This window comes from Nicotiana tabacum, chromosome 1 (assembly GCF_000715075.1).
Source record: "Nicotiana tabacum cultivar K326 chromosome 1, ASM71507v2, whole genome shotgun sequence".
NCBI lineage: Eukaryota > Viridiplantae > Streptophyta > Magnoliopsida > Solanales > Solanaceae > Nicotiana > Nicotiana tabacum.
This window is the reverse complement of record NC_134080.1, coordinates 172,224,621-172,245,253: the sequence shown is the minus strand read 5'-3', so window position 1 is coordinate 172,245,253 and position 20,633 is coordinate 172,224,621. Positions and strand designations below refer to the sequence as shown.

The following is a 20,633-nucleotide window of genomic DNA, read 5'->3' as shown; positions in this document are numbered from 1 at the left end:
ATATTCTTATTCACCTTCTTTCTCCAAGAAATTTAAACGTTCAGTACTTTTATTGCTCTACAAAATCTTATCTAAAATTAACAATATTTTAAGAAAGATTAAATGAGTTGGCTATATTATTAATTGAAAATGAATAATTAGGGAAATCGATTAAAAAGAATTATTAATACTCCGTATCTCAAAAACCTAGAAAAATAGACTTTAAATAAAAACATATCGTATAACTTTCTTTTAAAAATTTAGGCCTCATATTAAATTTTGCTTTTGGCCATGCGTATACTTGAGCCGCCCCTAGTGTGGGATTAAATTCATACCATGTTTGGTTGACGGTATAATATCCACACTAATTCTGCACTTTGAAGCCTCAAATACCTCATTATAGCTCTCCTCGATTTTGCGTACACAGTCCGGGCGTGTTTCTCCAAAGCGTTTATGTTAAAAACTGAGAAAATATAAAAAATTTGCCTTAAAATCCATTTGAGTTGACTTCGGTCAACATTTTGAGCAAACGGACCTGGATTCATATTTTGACGGTCCAGATGGGTCTGTATCGTGATTTGGGATTAAGGCATATGTCTGAAATCAAATTTAGAAGTTCCTAGCTTGAGTTATCAGACTTTGTTGAAATTTGAAAGTTAAAGGCATAATGAATTTGAAATGTTTGACCAATGGTTGACTTTTGGATATCGAGTCCGTATTTTAGTTTCGAAATCCGGTATAGGTCCAATACCATATTTATGACTTGCCTATCAAATTTGGTGAGAAATGGAGTTGGTTTGACGTGATTCGGACATCCGGTTGTGAAAGAAGTTTCAAAGTATACTTGAAAATTTTATTTTATTTGGTGTTCAATTCGTAGTTTTAGGTGTTATTTTGGTGATTTGATCGAGCGAGCAAGTTCGCATGATATTTTTAGACTTATGTGCATGTTTGGTCCCGAGGGCTCAGGTGAGTTTCCGATAGGCTACAAAGTTAAATTTGGACTTAGAACATTGCTGGTGTGCTTCAGTTTTTGTTGCGGGCCTCAGACCTTGCAATTGCGAGATCAGGCATCGCATTTGCGGCCACTGATGGATTCACATTTGCGTGCTATTCATCGCATTTGCGAAGAGTAATTGGGGTGGCCAGAGTTCGCATTTGCGAACAAAACTTCGCATTTGCGAAGTGGGGCTGTGGTAAGTAGTGTCGCAATTACGGTAAAATGGTCTCAATTGCAGAAGGTCAGAGTTCGCATTTGCGAACGATTCTTCACATTTGCGAAGAAAGCAGAGATGAGAAGAACTTCGAATTTGAGGGGTTCACACCAGGTCGCAAATGCGACATCTGCAACCGATCAAAATAGGAGTTAGACGGGATTTTTATTCATTCTCTCAAAATTTCAAACTTAAGAACCCTGGAGGCGATTTTTCAAAGGACTCTTCTTCCCAAATCATTGGTAAGTGATTCTAAACTAGTTTCTTTCAATCTTTCACTACTTTACCTAAGATTTCAACCTAAAGGCTAGTGTGTTCATAGTAGAAATTGGGGTTTTGGGTAGAATTAGGAATTTTTGTAAATTTGGGATTAGACCTCAAATTGAGGTGGGATTCTAGAATAAATTACATAATCAGGCTCGGGGGTGAATGGGTAATCGGGTTTTGGTCCAAATTTCGAGTTTGGACCAGGGGGCGTGGGACTTGACTTTTTGTTGACTTTTTCAATAATGGCCTAAATTGAATTCTTTGTAATCATGATAGTTCCTAGGGCTTAATTTGAATCGTTTGGTTGGTAATTTGCTAGATTCTATTGGTTCGGAGGCTTGTTTGAAAGGAAAAGCTGTAGTTGGGCTTTGAGTTGATCCTTTGGAGCGAGGTAAGTGTCGTGGTTAACCTTGACTTGAGGAATTAGGACTTATTTATTCATTTTCTACATGTTTAGATGTTGGGAATGACGTATATGTGAGGTGACGAGTACCTATATGTTGTTGGGTTAAAGCATGCGGGTGGGACTTGTGCCTTGCATTTATTGCTAATTTGATCATGTTATCCATGCTTAGACTAGTTAATTGTTAAATTGATCATTCTTATCATGTTTACGGGCTTTTGTGATAATTGAGCACTGATTCCAAGTTGAGATTGGTATTGTGGAACCGTTGTTGAAGTAAGGCTTGCACTTGTTAATCCTATCGCCATGTTATTACTTCTTCTCTTTATGTGGTAACGGAGAGTGTTAATGCACGAAGGATGATGCCGTGACATGTTATGAGAGTTAATGCACGAAGGGTGATGCCGTGATATGTTATGAGAGTTAATGCACGATGAGTGATGTCGTGCCGTATTTATTGATTTATACTATGAGTGAGAGTAAAAGCACGAAGGGTGGTGCCGTGCAATATCATTGTTTCCTTGTGAGGTTGAGAGTAAAAGCACGAAGAGTGATGCCGTGCAATTTTCTTCATTGTGCTTACTGATTTTTAACTAGTTAAAGGCATATTGACTGTTCTGGTTATCATTTCTGATGTATCTCTCGTATCATGTATCCCTTTTAGCATGTTGATCACGCCCAACTATGCCTTATAAAAAGGACAAAGCGGTCACTGCAAATATATTCCGGTTAACAAGTCCAGAGTCGAATCCCACAGGGAATTAACCTATCGATCACAATAATTGGACTCATAGAAATTCACATATTCAATCTTTAGAGATATTTGAGTAAAAAATTGGGTGTTTATTTACTAAATATTACATAATAAAAATGCAGTAATTAAGAACTAGCTATAAACAGGTTGTAAGCAAGAATGAGAATGGTCTAAGGTTCTGATTTCCCCTTTTGTCGGAATACTTTCCGCTATGTTTGCTATAAATTTGCCTAAGTCTTCTCTATCGATCATGATCAATCTGACTGTCGTAACTCTTTTCCGAGTAATTACAATAATATACTAGACATATTCTCCTGAATTACGCTAGCTGGTCGTAGTTATAGCTCACTTAGATCGCACCCAAGGTTTCGTTATCTCTAATCACACATTTAAACCCTTTGTATTTATCCCTCATATACGTTAAGAGTGGTGTTGTTCGACAACTACCTAAATATACACTCTCTCCCGATTAATGCATACTAAATAGGCCTTTGAGCCCGCATAGAGCCTTTGATTATACCTCGCCGAAAATCTGGTTGTTGTGAATAATGTATTTCAGAAGAGTCCTCCGAATATTTTGGTCTTACATAAGATTCGATATCTTTTTGGAATATGAACAAAGAAGAGAAGATAGGCTCATTATATTCATAAAAAAAGATATGAGAATTTACCTTAGGTAATAGAGCGTGGCAATATTCTTTGATTTCAAAGGAACATTATCAATCATCTAAAAAATGGAATAAAAAAAAGAATAGGGAAAAGCCGGCTATCGGAATCGAACCGATGACCATCACATTATAAATGCGATGCTCTGACCTCTGAGCTAAGCGAGCCCACATTACAGAAATCTTATATGCATAGTAATTGACTAAACTATTGGAATTGGAATCTTAGTTATTAACTATTCAATATTATACTGAATATTCTGGAACATAAGGCACAACTGATTGAGGGGCCTTCAATCAACAGCAATCACAATAAAGTTGAACAAACAGAGAAAATATTACGGCAAATCTATATTAACATATCAAGAAATTCATCTTTCAAGAGGTTCCATCAAAACCCTAGATTAAGAGTTTAACTACTCATAATCGTTTTCACAATCATAATAGTAGAAGTCATCATTAGTGATCAAAACAAGAGGAAGAAAGGTACAACTCTATGCCGAATCTTCTGCCTTGCCTCTTGCCTGTTCTTGCCTTCAATAATTCTTCAAAAACCTTGATACCTTCTTTTCGGGTGAGCTGGGCTTATTATAGGTTAAGGGAGTTGCCCTCGAACTTACGAATTTACCCCTAAAATAAAGTCTGTCGGAGTGACGATTGCGGCCGCACTCGGACCGCGGTTAGACCGCTCATATTGCATTCTTTTCTGCCTGACGAGCAAGGCCCGAGCGCGGCCCCGGTTGGCCCGCGCTCATGGAGCTCAACTGTCTTCCATTTTTTCCTTCTTCTTTCACGTGCACTCACCTTCGATTGGCATTCCTTGCTCCGAATTAACTCCAAACACTGTTTAATGTCCTCATAATCAGGACTTGCTCCTTTAAAGCACGAAATTCATAATTAGAGCCATTTGTTGTCATTTAACCTTCATATAGCAATAAAGTATAGCTAAGTTGGGGCATAAATGGTCGCTAAACAACATGAATATAGCCTATTATCAACACCCCACACTTAAACCATTGCTCGTCTCTGAGAAATCAACCATACTCTACAGAGGTTCCTTCGCTAAGCAACTTCTCTAACTCATCACACCATGAACATATCACAAGGCACTCTCACATGCCGCGCAATATTCCTAACTTACTCACTTACTCTACACATAGGTCAAGATGTACCTTTCCTTCATGAATCAAGTGCCCTCACATCGCAACCGAGAGTAGTTCCACGAGAAATAAACATTCAAAACAATTAGGAACTCAAATAGACAAAATTCCCTCATTCTCAGAAAGAACATTCATATGCCACACAAAATTCACCATAGGCTTGCCCGTAGTGTATTACTCTACTAATCGAGCTCATTCAGTCTAGGATCAAATAAGACTTTATTTGGTTGTAATTTAGGCTAAGGGACGGGTAGGATACATTTGGATATAAGAGTGACTACACCTCGCTAAGAACTTTAATACATATACTTTCACATTCAGAACCCCACACTTATGTCGAACCATGACTCCACCTTTACATTAATATATATTAACTCCCTGCTTCTTTAGGCACACTTAATCAAGAGCCACTACTTATCAAAGAATATTTTTCACAATAATATAACTTTTTTTTCATTCAAGTCTCTTACTTATTCAAAACTGTGCACCTTTCTCCTAATTTCATCAGTTCCACTCAAAAGCTAAACCAACCACCCCACACTTTATCTTTTACCAGTTCATCACAATTCAAGTGCTTATGGGAGGTGAAAAGGTTCAAATAGATGGTTCATTCAAACAATTGGATAAGGCTTGTAATGTGGTTGCCAATGAATCAGGATTACAGGCTCAAAGCGGTTAACTATGGTACATAACAATTAGGCGAGTAACATATACATATCTGGTTCAACAAAGAAACGCCTATATCACTTCCAAGACTGAGCAAAACTATTATTTAGCTTTACAAACACACAGGGCAAGTTCTAGGTATCAAATACAGTGCACACAATATAATAAATCTCACACACACATGGCACATGACTCACTCTAGATTGTATTATCAAAACACTCCCGTCTGAGTACTTAAGTCCAGTTAAGAACATACAATTTAAGGCACTCTAACATGAATCAACAACTGAGACTAAGTGTCACACTAAATTGTCTACTGTATTCAAGGCATAACAACATTAAGAGATCCTCTTTCCATCTCAGCTCATAGCCCATAAGTACCTAAAAATAAAAATAAAAAATAACTACACCTGGTTCAAACAAAATCCTTGGAAAAGAACTGCGGTCCAAAGAAAAACCAAGAGGGAATTGATACACTACCTACAAAAGAAAATCGTTTCTTCTCTTTTTTTATATCGACTTAGACCCTCAAGAAACCCGTCGAGTGATATCCATCGTCGGGACAAGTCGAACCATACGTTCAAGCTATGTTCATATATGTATATAACATACAAACGAAGTATCCCCCACCACACACTTAAAAAGATGGCATGTCCCCGTGTTATACAAATAAAGCAATGCTAGGTAAAGGAACTTCCCTAACAGATCAGTCTTGATCGGAGACAGTGCCAGGGTCAAGGTGACATGCACGCCCCAATGCACACAGCCAACCCATGATTTTCTTCTCTGATTTAGAATTTTGGGAGGCCAAGGCATCAACTCTAGTCCCCAAGTTTGTGATAGTGGTATGCATCCCTACCATTTCCTGCTCTAAGGGCGTTAACTGAGTAACATGACCGACCCTAGACGGTTCTGCAGCTTCTGCAACATGCTCATGGGTGGGCGACTCAGCTCCCACTTCCTCTTGTTCATCATCTCCCTCCTCAGGTGCATCCGAGTCATCACTATTAGCACCTCCAAGTGCCACAGGGTCCTTCCCAATAGTCACCTTATCCGCTCAAAACTTTGCCTCTTTCTGTACTTTTCCATCCACGCTCAAGTTCTCCAGCACCCATGCTGCCCGTCATAGCCTAATGACTAGGGAAGGGAAGAAGAAACCATACCACTTCACCGAACAACGAGTAAGCATCTCCTCGTGAATAATCTTGGCCATGTCAAAATTGTGTCCATTCATGAAACACCAAATCAATGCATCTCGATGACCATTCACTTCAGTGATGTTGGAGGACGGGAGTAGATGGTTATTGAGGACATACAACCAACACTTCCCTTTAAAGGTTAGTGCCGCCGAATTGAACTATGCCCATGTATAATCCACACAACTTCCTTTCTAGGCACACATATCGTTTTAAAGAACAAATCCCACGTGGTGTATCGTCTACCATGGGCTTCATAGTAGTCCTCCGCCTCCGCCACAGATGCGGGAAGCCAGTATGCTCTCTGAATGGCCTCAACAGAGGCTTCCACATTCTTCTTGAGCAATGTGCACACACCGTTCACATGTTCTTTAATGTTGGCATAAAATTCGTGCACAACCATCAAATTTGCTTCATCCTGTTCTTTAAAGAAAATATCCAGCCCGCACCGGACCAACTCATTGTACAAGTCGGGACAACTATATTGGAGAGACCCTATATCAATACCCCTCTCCGGTATGGGCTTCTTGGATGCTTTGTACCAAAACGGTCCTGAGTTGCGCTGGAGACGGACCTGTAACTATCATACGGACGAGCAGGAGTTGAAGCACGTGCTCTGGAGGATCCAGCTTGGCCACTGGAGGAAGCACCAATGGTCCGACATTTCTTGGAGGGCGCTATAATACCTGAAATAAAGAACATCAACAGCGAAATACAAGAGATGTGAACCAGAGGTAGTTACTCAGACTTCATCCATACAATTGGTCACAATTTACATTAACAACTCATTGTGGCATTTTAACAAATACTTTGTATACACTATTCACCGGAGTCCCCAATTAAGAAAGTGATAAGCCAAACTCAACCACAATTTCTCCATTTTCAACCACACATGTCAAGAGATACATCTACGACAACCTCAACAAACCCACTAACATACAAGAGCACACTACAAAAGAAATCTACTAAAGAAAAAAAGAAAACTACTACATAACCAAGAACTCAAATATCCCAACAATAATTGAAACAAGTGACCTTACCTGGTACAGTTGTAGTTAGGGTAGAAGAGGGTGGAGTGGGTGTGATTTGATCGTTAATGTGGGAGTATGAGGGTTGGGGTTCTTTGGGAAAAAGGGAAAGATTGTGTTTTTTTTATTTGTAAGGGGAGGTTTAGGTGTTAGGCATGAATAAGATTAAGAGAGAGAGATAGTGGATTGGGGTAAGTTAGAATATTAGAATCAAAAGAACAAAACAAATAAATAAAGAAAAATAACTTTAACTAAAGCGGCAGGCGGAGCTACGTGCACAGTTTGAGCACGGCCGCGCACCTGGGCGCCAAAATTTCTCAGGAAATCCTTCAGGTTTGGTGGACTTATACTCACCCAAGCTCACCTGCACTTGTTAGTACTTATAAAAATAAAAATAACAAATTCTACCTACACTAAAAATCACTACGCATTGGGTTGCCTCCTAACAAGCGTCTTAGTTAATGTTGTGGCACGACGAATACAACAAATCAATGGGTTGCCTCCCATGAAGCGCCTGATTTAATGTCGCGGCACGACGCATATAAGCGTATTTAAAGTACGCTCAACTTTGGAGGATCGATTAAATGGGTCACTGACACTTCCTTTTCTTCCTCCATGGCCACATAATGTTTCAACCTATGCCCATTGACTTTAAATGTGCGAGAGTCATTACTCGCAACAATATCTACAACGCCTATGGGGTGAATTTCAACCACACAAAAAGGCCCTGACCATAGTGATTTCAATTTTTTGGGGAATAACCTCAGGCGGGAATTGTATAGCAATATCGTATCTCCGGGTTTAAAATTCTGCTCAATAATATTCTTATCATGTATCATCTTCATTCTCTCCTTGTATAATCTTGCTCTCTCAAAAGCGTGATATCTAAACTCATCAAGCTCGTGTAATTCCGTTACTCTACTTGTTCTTGCCTCTTCACTATCAAGATTCAACTACCTCAATGCCCACCAAGCTCTATGCTCCAACTCTACGGGTAAATGACACGACTTCCCAAACACCAACTTGTATGGCGACATGCCAATTGGAGTTTTGAAAGTGGTTCGATACACCCAAAGTGCATTATCTAACTTCCTTGCCCAATCTGTTCTAGTTGCATTCACAGTTTTAGTCAGCACACTCTTTCTGTTCGAGACTTCCACTTGCCCACTTGTTTGTGGATGATATGGGGTGTCCACCTTGTGGCTTACATCATACTTCTCCAACAACTTTTTAAAGGCTCGATTGCAAAAGTGAGTGCCTCCGTCACTGATTATTGCCCTTGGGGTGCCAAATCGGGTGAAAATGTTCTTTCTCAGAAAACCAATCACCCCCTTTGCATCATTTATAGGGAGTGCTGCAGCTTCTACCCATTTGGACACGTAGTACACAACGACGAGTATGTACTTGTTGCCATATAAGCTAATGAACGGCCCCATGAAATCGATCCCCCATACATCAAACACTTCTACCTCCTGAATTGGGTTCATGGGCATCTTATGTTTGCGGGAAATGTTCCCGGTTTGTTAGCATTCATCACAGCCCTTTATCCATAGATGTGCATCTTTGAATAGTTTTGGCCAGTAGAACCTCGACTCCAACACTTTTGCAGCTGTCCTTACTCCACGAAGTGCCCACTATATGGGGATACGTGACATGCTTGCAAAATAGAAGACTAGTCTATCTCAGGGATACATCTCCGGATCATGTTATCAACACAAATCCTGAACAGATAAGGCTCATCTCAATAATACATGTGACAATCACGGAAGAACTTTTTCTTTTGAATAGAGGAAATGTCATAAGGAACAATATCGCTCGCCAGGTAGTTTGCAATGTCTGCATACCATGGTGCTTCCTCGAGACTCGTGGCTAGTAGTTGTTCATCTGGAAAAATTTCCAGAATCTCTTCTACCTCAACCTTCTTTTCAACTCCTTCTAGCCTGGATAAAGGTCAGCTACTTGGTTTTCCGTTCCCTTTCGGTCACGGATATCCACATCAAATTCTTACAGCAGTAGGACCCATCGAATCAGGCGTGGTTTTGACTCCTTCTTTTTAATTAAGTACCTGAGAGCAGCATGGTCAGTATAAGCAATTACCTTTGAGCCTATCAGGTAATACCTGTACTTGTCAAATGCGAACACCACTGCCAGCATCTCCTTCTCGGTCACAGTAAAATTTAGCAGGGATCCACTCAACGTTCTACTTGCGTAGTATATTTGATGCATGATTTTATCTTTTTGCTGCCCAAGAACTGCTCCCACAGCATAGTCACTAGCATCACACATCAGCTCAAACGATTGCTCCTAGTTGGGGGCAACTATGATAGGTGTTGTTACCAGTCTCTTCTTTAATTCCTCAAAAGCTACCCTGCAGTTATCAGAAAACACAAAAGGGTGATCGTTTTCAAGCAATTTACACAAAGGTTTAGCAAATTTGGAAAAATCTTTTATAAATCTCCTATAGAACCCGGCGTGCCCGAGAAAACTTCTGATTGCTTTGACGGAGTTGGGTGGTGGAAGCTTTTCTATCACATCAACCTTTGCACGATCCACCTTAATACCTTTACTTGACACTAGGTGACCCAAGACTATATCTTCCTGTACCATGAAATGGTACTTTTCCTAGTTGAGTACCAGATTAGTCTCGTTACACCTTTTCAAAACTCACCTCAAGTTCACAAGGCAATCATCGAATGAATTCCCCACCACTAAGAAGTCATCCATGAAAACCTCCATTATCTCCTCTACCATATCTATGAAGATGGCCATCATGCACCTTTGGAATGTGGTGGGTGCATTGCATAGGCCAAACGTTATTCGCCAAAAAGCATACATTCCATAAGGACAGGTGAACGACATTTTCTCTCTATCCTCTAGGGCAATGGAAATTTGATTATACCCCGAGTACCCATCCAGAAAGCAAAAGTGGGACCTCCCTGCCAATCTATCTAGCATCTAATCGATGAATGGCAGTGGGAAATGGTCCTTCCTGGTAGCCAAGTTCAACTTCCTATAATCCATACAGATTCGCCAACCTGTGACTGCTCGTGTAGAGAACAACTCGTTCTTCTCATTTCACTACCGGCATACCTCCCTTTTTTGGTACACGCTACACTAGGCTAACCTAGTTGCTATCAGAGATGGGGAATATGATTCCCGCACTACAACATTTTAGGCCTACAACCACCCCTGAGAAGTGTGGCCTAAGATGCTAAGAAGTGTAGCGTTTGGGCAAAGGCAGCACTTTACGACTTTAGGCAATGCTTTTTTGGGGGTGGCCTAAAGTACCGTAACCTTTGACTATTGGCCACACTTTGTAGGTGTTGCCTTAGAAGTCACGCTTTAAAAGTGTGGCCGATACGGTACAAAGGCCACACTTATATTGTCTCATATAGCCACGCTTTTATGACATAAGGCTACACTTATGAAGCGTGATCTTTGTCACGTTAAAGGCTACACTTACAAAGTGTGGCTTCTAGAGCAATATTTATCAGTAGCAATGCCAGATTGACAATCCTTATGGACACACTTTTTAAGCGTGGCGATTTTATCTACTCTACAAAATTATTTTTCAAATACTTATATTAGCCACAATTTTGTGGTTAAAAAACTATAATTGCGGCCTCAGGCCACACACACACACACACACACACACACACACACACACACACACACACACACACATATATATATATATATATATATATATATATATATATATATATATATATATATATATATATATATATATATATATATCAAGCATTAAATTAGATAATAAGTAATAGAATAAAAATAATTCAAATGCATATACTTAAAATAAATTTCAACAAAGAAACATACTTTGTGTACTGTCTATAGTAATAAAGCACTGTTGGTTCAAGAGTTCACTAGCAAAGACCTCTACAAAACCAAATGTATTCATATTTATAGAATCAATAAAAATAAACATCCTAATTGTTCAAAAGGTCTTCACCATTCACTTTAATAAATCAAATTGATTTGTGACCACCATATCCAATTGCATATCCCGTATTTTCCTACACAATCAAAATAAAATTAAAAATTAGGAAGAAACATATATGTAGTATACACTGGTTAGAAAGCATGATTTTGTAAGTTAAGATTGAGGTAGTTTATGGAATTGGGAAATATAAGTGCCTTTTCAAGAATTGGGGCGTGAGTTGAGCCAGAAGAATGTGGTAGATTTTGGCCTCTCATAGCTCGTGTACTACTTGCATCAACTGGTGAAGGAATATTAGATCCAACACACCCTTGTATATCATGAAAATCCAGTCCAGGGTTGTTTTTCACAAATTAACTAAAAAAACATCGCATTTCTTCTCTCATCATTTCCTTCATTTCTTCCTTGAGAGAAGTTATTTCATTGGCATGCTTTTGTTTAAGCTTGTTGATTTCTTCATCTTTTTTCAAAGAGCTTGTCGTCACCGATCTACTATAGCATCTAACCCGACCAGGCTGCTCCTTTCCAAATACAGCCCTAAATATTCTTCATCTGCTGTTTCTCCGGAACTTTGATGATTTTGAAGTTCAGACTGTCAAAAAAAAATTTTTTGCACATCACTTACAAGTCAAGATAGAGCGAACACTAAAATAACTTTCAACAAGTCAAGTTAGATAAAAAAAAGTTTAGCAGACCTCAAAATTTAGCCAAGAATGTCAATAGAGTTTTCAGCGACAAGGATCGTAACCAATTTAATATGAAGTTTCAAACAAACATAATTGATTTGTGCATGTTAATCCTAAGTCTTTCGGGATTACACATAATGTTGCAGGCCAAGCTGATGATGGTACAAAGGGAGTTGTTCCTATTGTTGCATCAGGTTGTGAAAATGATATAGCAGGGAGAAGAGGAGTCTTGAGGTGCAGCTAGTTGAGAAAACTAAGGGTGAAAAATCAGTTAATATTCCTAGTGCTACAAAAGGTGCTACAGTTGTGTCAAGTTTTGGAGTTGCAGCTGCTACTGATGTGCACAAATCTGTTGTGCATGAGAATTTAGAATCAGGTTCTCAAGCTGTGAATCAATTAAATGATCAAGATTGGACAGAGGTAACTCGATCTCATCCATCACATAACAAAAAGAAAAATCCAGACCATGAAAATCAGATTATCACAGAAATCTTTACAGGTGCACTATGTGAGGATTCAAGGAAAATCAACTGCTCAACACCTTTGATGCTTTAAATATAGAGCATGATCATGTTGTGGGGAGTTTTCAGCTTAAGGACATAAGTGCAAGCTCAAGAAATAAGCAAGGGAACTAACAATCATTTCTCTTCCTTCTAAAAAAGTGTAACAGTTGCAACACTAAATAATAGTAACTGCGGTACTTTGAAAGGACACCTCCCTATGTTATAGGAAACTTGCAACAATGAACAAATGCAAGAGAAAAAAAGACTTGGAACAAATGCAATACAAAAACAAAAGAAGAAGAGAAAGAAAGGTGAGAAATTAAAAGGATCATGTTATTGATGCCTAAGTCAAAATGTCATTTCCTCTAACATTTTATTCTTTCTGTGTCTTTTCCAGCCACATGATATTTAAGCAAGGTTTAACCCTTTATTCCCAATAGAGGATATCTTAGTAGAAGTTGTTGTCATATTTAATCACTGTAAGATATGAATTATATATTATGCACTTCTGCTTATAAGAATTTTGTGATAATTCCAGTTATTTGCTTTTAGTCATGCTTAAAAAGGAAATTTTGTCTATGTTGTCACAAAGTTTTTCACTCCAACCTCATGTCATACTCATTGTAGGCTTTAAAGAATTCTCCTTTCATTTCATTAAAGTAATTGCAGACAATGCTCAGTACCCTCTCACTTTTAATTCCTTGTGTAAGAGGAAAAAGGTATATATGCATGGAAATTTTGTTTGTTGGAAGATGTGTTCAACAAGAGGATGGTTAGCCCACTGTTGTTCTATTATGTAATAACAACATCATTTTGGATTTGAAACGGTGATGAAGCAAGAGTAAAAAAGACTCCTTCAATTTGTGTGGATCATGTGTTATGCCTTCTTCTATTTGACGCAAAAGTTTGTAAATCAAATGGCCAAGCAAAAATAGAAGACACCTAATGTTGAACTCTTACAGATCGTAGGAGACACACAATGACTCTACTTCTTCTTATACGACTACAAAAACTTAGTTTTCTGTGAGATTGTGGTATTACTTCTAGAGTTTTAGTATTAAACTTGGCAAATTCTCTAGTACAATAATAAGACTAAAATTGCAATATGACTTACTATTGCAACTTGAGTATTTGTATGAACTTCCTTCTCTTTCTTTGTACGAGTTGTAATAAACATTTCAGACTTTGATGGTTCCTCATTGTTCTCTTTGGTTGCGCGCTACAAATTACATCAAAGAAGATATAAAAAAGATATCACTTTGTTCTGACAAAGTACAAAAAGAAATAAAAGTAAGATTACAATGTGTCGACTAAATATTAACAATGCCACACGCACTCTTGCAAAATTAATTGGTCACATTCGATGCTTCCACTTTTGTTTTTTCCTGTTTTCAGAATTCAATTGGCACATAGCCTAACAACAAAGGAAGCATATTAATTAATAAATCAAAAAGGAAAAAATATATACTGCAACAATAGGTAGAAAATGTAGAAATGCACGGTGTAATCTGAAATGCACGGTTTAATCTTACTTTGACATCTTCGTCATCCCAATACTGAATCAATTGATGGAAATGAACTTCAGGTATCTCATTGGGACGATTTTGTAGCATTTGTTCAATAGTAGCATTTTTATCAAAATATTTCTTCTTAATATTCCTCTTGTGTCGCTTCCAAGCATCACGAAGACCAGTCATTACCCACTTCTCTCCTTCAGCTGGAATTAAGAACTTGGACTGTGCAAAACACACACCCGCGGTCCTAGGCCGGTCTCGGGCCAGGCCCGGGCCACAATACAGCCTTAACACACACACACACACACATATATATATATCTTTTCTTAGTAGGAAAAATACAAAAAATATATCAATGAAAAATGTATTATTCTTACATTGACATATTCCCACATTCGTTGCTTAATATCCTTTGACACAACATGCCAACTAGTATGCACCAAGGGGATAAATCTTGAATTCCTTGCAATTGTTCCTAAAAAGTTGGTCAAATCAGACACTCTCTTGTCAGTTGGTCCAACTGCTTGTCCTTTATCAAATGTCACCTCCTCTCTTTCTTCAAAACTTCTTGCATGAATATTCTTGCATATTGTTTTTCCTCGAACTCTTTTCTTCTGATGTCCCTAGATTGATAGAACAAGAAAGACATAAGAAGAAAAAATCAAAATATGTAAAATACTTATAAGGTTAAAGACATACAACCTGCAGCACCATCGATGTTCATATCTTCATCTCCAATAAATTCATCGTCACCAACTTCATCTTGTGCATCAAAATTATCCAATTCTATTTCACGCTCATCAATAATAGGAGAGGACATAAATCTGACTTCATTTTCTGGGTGATTATCATGATGTTTTTCTCCACCGACTTGTATCCCATATTTTTTTAGAAACTGATTAACACTCGTTGACGGTAAGACTGAGTTTGTCTTTACCTTTTTGCAATTTTGTAGCTCTTGAATATCAAGTTGTTTCTCTCCTTCACCTTGTGTTCTTCTAATCATATGTAAAGTATTAGGATCTACCTTTGCAGATGATTGGATCATGGATGTGGGCACAGGTAATTTACTCATTCCTTGCTTTTGAATGGGCTCCTCCAATTGTATTGACCTTTATTTAATTTGTCCTTTACTTCAATATTATGTGAAGTGTTCAGATCTTCCCTTGAAGACGATTGGATTGATTTGTACACCGGTAATCTATTCCTTCCTAACTTTTGAACTGACACATCCGATTGAGTTAACCTCTGTCTACTTTGTCCTTCTAATGTTGCAGGCATATAATTTTTCCTTTTAACTCCAAGTATTGTCTGCTCTTTAGCAGCTTTATCGTTGCAATCACTTGCAAGCTTTTCTCTCTTAATCTGAAATTTTTTGGCTAGTTCGGCACTTGATCAGTATTGGAAATCGAAACCTATATTCTTCATTGGACTTTGAGCTTTGTTTGGATTTGGAACTTTTCTCTTAAGAGCTGCCGCTTGATTCATCCTACATACAAAAAAAATTAAATTACTTTAGCCTAACAACTAGTAAGAATATATAACAGTATGTGAGAAAGTAAATATTTAAGAAATAAGACACCTTCAGCTTACATCCAACACCTATTCCCAGAACACACAAGAACCTGGGAGCAGACTATTGGATGTAGAGCTCCACTAAGACCAGTTTCACCACAACAAAAGATAAACCATGCACGCAAACAATCTACTAACCCAGCCTTAATTCAACCACAACCAACACCACAACATCCTCACACAATAATAGACATATCACCTCAACATCATCACCGCAGCTTAACCCCACTATTTCACCACAACAGAAGCTACAAAAGTCACCAAGAATCCCAACCTTTTACCCCTACCACATGCTCACACACCACACTCCCATGCTGTAAAAACCACAAGAACCTGAAAGCAAGTGCTCAATCACACACTTTCAGCAACATTTGCATTACTACTAACTGTTGTTTCTTTTTTTACAAGTGCATCTCAGCACTACTAACTGATGTCCTTATGATTTTTAACATAGACCAGATTAAGAAAGACATATTATCAAGATTCATTGAGCTAGGAAAAGACCCTGAGAACAATATGACTAATAAACGCCTAGGGACATTGTCCTGAATTTTAACATAGAGGGTTGTGATACAATTGCAACAACTCTATCTTGGGCTATATACATGGTAATGGCTCATGTGCATGTAGTAGAGAAGCTGTACACAGAACTGATCGTTGGAAGATGCCCGATCAAAAGAAGATAATGTGTTATTGCATCAGTATGACGCAAAGGATCCTAAATCAGTTAATCGGAGAGCAATCCAATTCGCAGGGCTTCTTAATTATGATTCTTTGGGAAAATTGTACTACTTGTATGCTGTCATTACAGAAACTCTTCAATTGTACCCTGCAGTTCCTCACGTTAGCATACGTAATTTTTGTTGCATAAAGCAGAGGATATATAAAGATATATAGATAAACAATTCCAGAGCATATATAAATAAATAAAGTTACAAAGATACATGTTCAATATCTATTGGTTCCTTAAAATTTATTAGTCCAATATCTTCTTTAGTTGCATGTGCACCACCTGATAATAATAAAAAATAAATATGTTTATACTTTAAAACTTTCTCCAATACTCCAGGTAATAGTACAATACAAATTCCGAAACATAATTTCTACTTACTCACGTTCACTTCTCTATTCAAAACTAGAGGACAAATTCTCGATCCACATATAATACAATTTGGTTCTTAAATAACCAATCAAGTAATTTCTAGTGATACCAAAAGGGACACATTGAAAATACATGAGCAGAAAATATATGTGCACATCAAAAAAATCGATCAGTAAGAAAATATTTAATATTGAACTTGACAAAATAGACAACATCAATTTAAATATAAAGCAACCGTCTTTAATGTGTTTCTAGCTATTAATAAATAAATGGCTAAGCTATTTTCTATTTGAATTAGAATAAAACTCATGATGTGTCTTCAAAATCAAACTCTTCATCTGATTCAATTTCAAGTTGTTGTGCTAGAAATCCTTCTGGAGGTACATCAAGAATGGTTGCTGGAATATCACTCCTTACTAAGACAACTTCACCATTATCCTCCGGTATAGATGGGCCAACCAAATATTCAGATGGCTTATTTTCATAATAGTTTTGGGCATTAGATTCAAGTTCATCACTTATGCTAAACAAGTCTGTCGGCACAGTCTTCATGACATAATATCTATCTTGATCATATGGATCATGAACATAGAAGCATTGGTGTACTTGAGATGCTAGGACAAAAGGCTCATTCTGATAACATTTCTTGTTGAAGTAGACATAAGTAAGGCCATAAATATCTTCTTCAACCTCATACCAGTCGCACTTAAATAAGACAACCTTAAAATGACCATAATAGTCTAACTCAACTATATCAACTATTCTACCATAATATGTCATGTTTGCGTCAACCGGATTTTTATCTTTTGAGCTTGCAAAACTTGTAGTTAGGGCGACTAATGTAACACCACTATTTTGTGTTTTACGTCTTGTATCACGCTGACTCGTATGGAATCTATATCCATTAATGATATACCCAAAATATCTTTTAGCAATTGAATTTGGTCCAATGGACAATTGCTTAATAAGATCGGCACATCCTCTTTCAAAGAACGAATTTCAAACCATTGAGAGAAGTTTTGACTGTGATTCTTGGCCTTGCTCCATTTAGATCCTCGTCTCTGATTACTAACCTCAACCTCATATTCTCTACACAACAAGTAATTTTATTTGTTAGTAAAATGATAAATAAAGTAATGTAATAACAACCTACATAAATAAATGCTATAGGTGATTAAATTACCTTATATATTCTTGAACTTCATCACAATTGTTCAATTAGTATATATGTGCCTGATTTAGTGACATGTCATCTAAAACAATTGGATCACTCTTTTTTGCTCCTAAAGGACAACCTGTATTAGGGAACAAACTAGAAGCTTGTGCATTAATTGAATCATATTCATCATTGTTTCGGGGTCTTCGATTAAATCGAGTCTTTACACCTCCATGTAAGTACCTAGAGCATAAAGTCAAACACTCTTCAACCAAATATGCCTCAGCAATAGATCCTTCTGGATAATTTTTGTTGCGAACATATGATTTTAATGTACACATATATCTTTCAGGAGGATACATCCATCGATTTTGAACTGGACCTCCCAGCCTTACCTCATTCGCCAAATAAATAGGCAAATGAATCATTATATCAAAAAAAGTTGGAGGAAACATTCTTTCCAATTGATTCGTAGTTTCTCTAATCTCTACTTCCAAGCAATCTAACTCTTCCATTGTGATAACTTTTTGACATAAACAACGAAAGAAATAACTTAGACGAATCAAAGGGATATCAACATGATCAGGAAGTATGCTTTTAACTGGTATTGGCAGCAAGTAATGTAACATGAAGTGGGCATCATGGGTTTTATAACCGGATAATTTTCTTTCATCTAGCTGCACACACCTGGATATATTGTAAGCACTACCATCAGGTAGCTTTGCTGTCATTAAAACACCACATAAAACTGATTTTTCACTATTGGTCATTGAGAAGCATGCTTTTTGCAAACTTTGTTCTCTTGACATCCTTTGTATCCTTTGGTTGAAGGTTCTTCCTAATGCCCATCTTTTTTAGATCATAACGAGCATTTGCATGATCCTTTGTCTTGCCAAGAATGTCCAAAAGAGTTCCAATTACATTATCCACTATATTTTTCTCTATATGCATTACGTCAAGGTTATGACGTAACGAGTTGTGCTGCCAATAAGGTAATTCAAAAAAATTGACCTTTTTTTCCAAGGGCCATCATTTTTTCTCATTCGCTTCTTCCCAAACACATTGTTAAAATTCTTTAAGCTATTAAGCACATTAGTTCCCTTCAACAAAGACAGAGGAGGCCTAAATTCTGTTTTTCCATTGAAAGACCTTTTATTAGATCTCCACGGATGATCCATAGGCAGAAAAACTCGATGATCCATATAATACATTTTTTGACTATGTTTAAGATAACGAGAATTAGTGCCATAATTACACAAAGGCAAGCCAACTTTCCCTTTGTACTCCAACCAGATAACATAGCATATGCAGGAAAGTCACTGATTGTCCATAAAAGAGCTGCTCGCATTTGAAAGGTTTGATCTCTTGAAGCATCATATGTTTCTATCCGGGACTCCCACAACACATTTAACTCTTCTATTAATGGTTGTAAATAAACGTCAATGTCATTTCCAGGTGATCATGGCCCACGTATAAGCAAAGAAAGCATACAGTATTCTGGCTTCATGCACATCCAAGGAGGCAAATTATACACCATTAAAATAACTGGCCATGTGCTATGAGATATGCTCATGGTCCGAAATGGATTGAACCCGTCACTTGCTAAGCCAAGTCTCAAATTGCGAGAATCCCTTGTAAATTCTGAATGCAAGCTATCAAAGTCTTTCCATGCTTGCCCATCAGCAGGATGCCTTAACTTTCCATCTTTAGAACGCTCCTCGTCATGCCACCTCAATGTATCTGCTGTCTTTGAGCACATAAATAGCCTTTTGAGTCTAGGAATTAATGGAAAGTATCTCAAAATTTTTGCTGGAACACGATAACCTTTTTTGGAAGTCTCAAGCTCGCTATCTACCTCATCTGTATCTAGTTCAGTATATTTAATATATCGAGAAGCTCCACAGACATGACAATATTCATCATCCTTATGGTTATTCCTAAATAGCATGCAATCATTGGGACATGCATCAATTTTTTCATAATCAAGGCCGAGATCCTTTACCATAGATTTGGCTTTATTGTAGGATATAGGAATATTCAACTCAGGCATCGCCTCTTTTAATAGCTCTAAAAGAAAAGTGAAAGACGCATTGCTCCATCCATGTAGACACTTCAACAAATATAGACAGATTGTGAAAGATAATATAGAGAATCCTTTACAACCAGGATATAGTTCTTGGCTTGCCTCGTCAACTAAGTTATAAAATTTATTGGCATCTTCATTTGGACCTTCATACACTCCTTCGGAATGTGCAACATCTCTAAATTGATCATTCAATAATTCATCAATATCATCGTACGAGGAAACATTATCATCCATGTCACAATTAACATTCATCGAAATTTCCCATTCCCCATGATTAATCCATCTTGTATAACCTTGAACAAATCCATAGCATATTAGATGATCATACACTACATTCCTTTGAGTCCATGGGATATTACAACATATTGTACATGGGCATTGAATTTCTTTGCCTTGAGGATCTCCATAAGAGTAAGCAAAATTTAATAAAGATTGAACACCCTCGACATACTCTTTGCTATACCTTGGTAAATCTATCCATTTCTTGGATATTTGAATTCCTAAAAATTAAATTTATTAGATATTCAAATATATAATCATTTAAGCATTGACTATATTGTAAAACTAAATCCTAAATGTCAAGAATAAATCTATAAATCATGTGTTGTAAAACAATAAGAATTTCTTACCTCGTCATGACACTTAAGCTAAGCCAAATCCAACTTCAAGTCCACCACAAATCTTCCCGAGCGTGCCTTATCTTCAAGAATAAAAA

General features: G+C 37.4%; 1 non-coding gene across 1 annotated transcript; it reads right to left on the bottom strand.

Moving 5' to 3' along the window:
* Positions 1-3,377: 3,377 nt before the first annotated feature.
* On the bottom strand, positions 3,378-3,450 carry TRNAI-UAU (transfer RNA isoleucine (anticodon UAU)). The gene has a single exon. It is a non-coding gene; the product is annotated as a tRNA-Ile (tRNA).
* Positions 3,451-20,633: the final 17,183 nt, after the last annotated feature.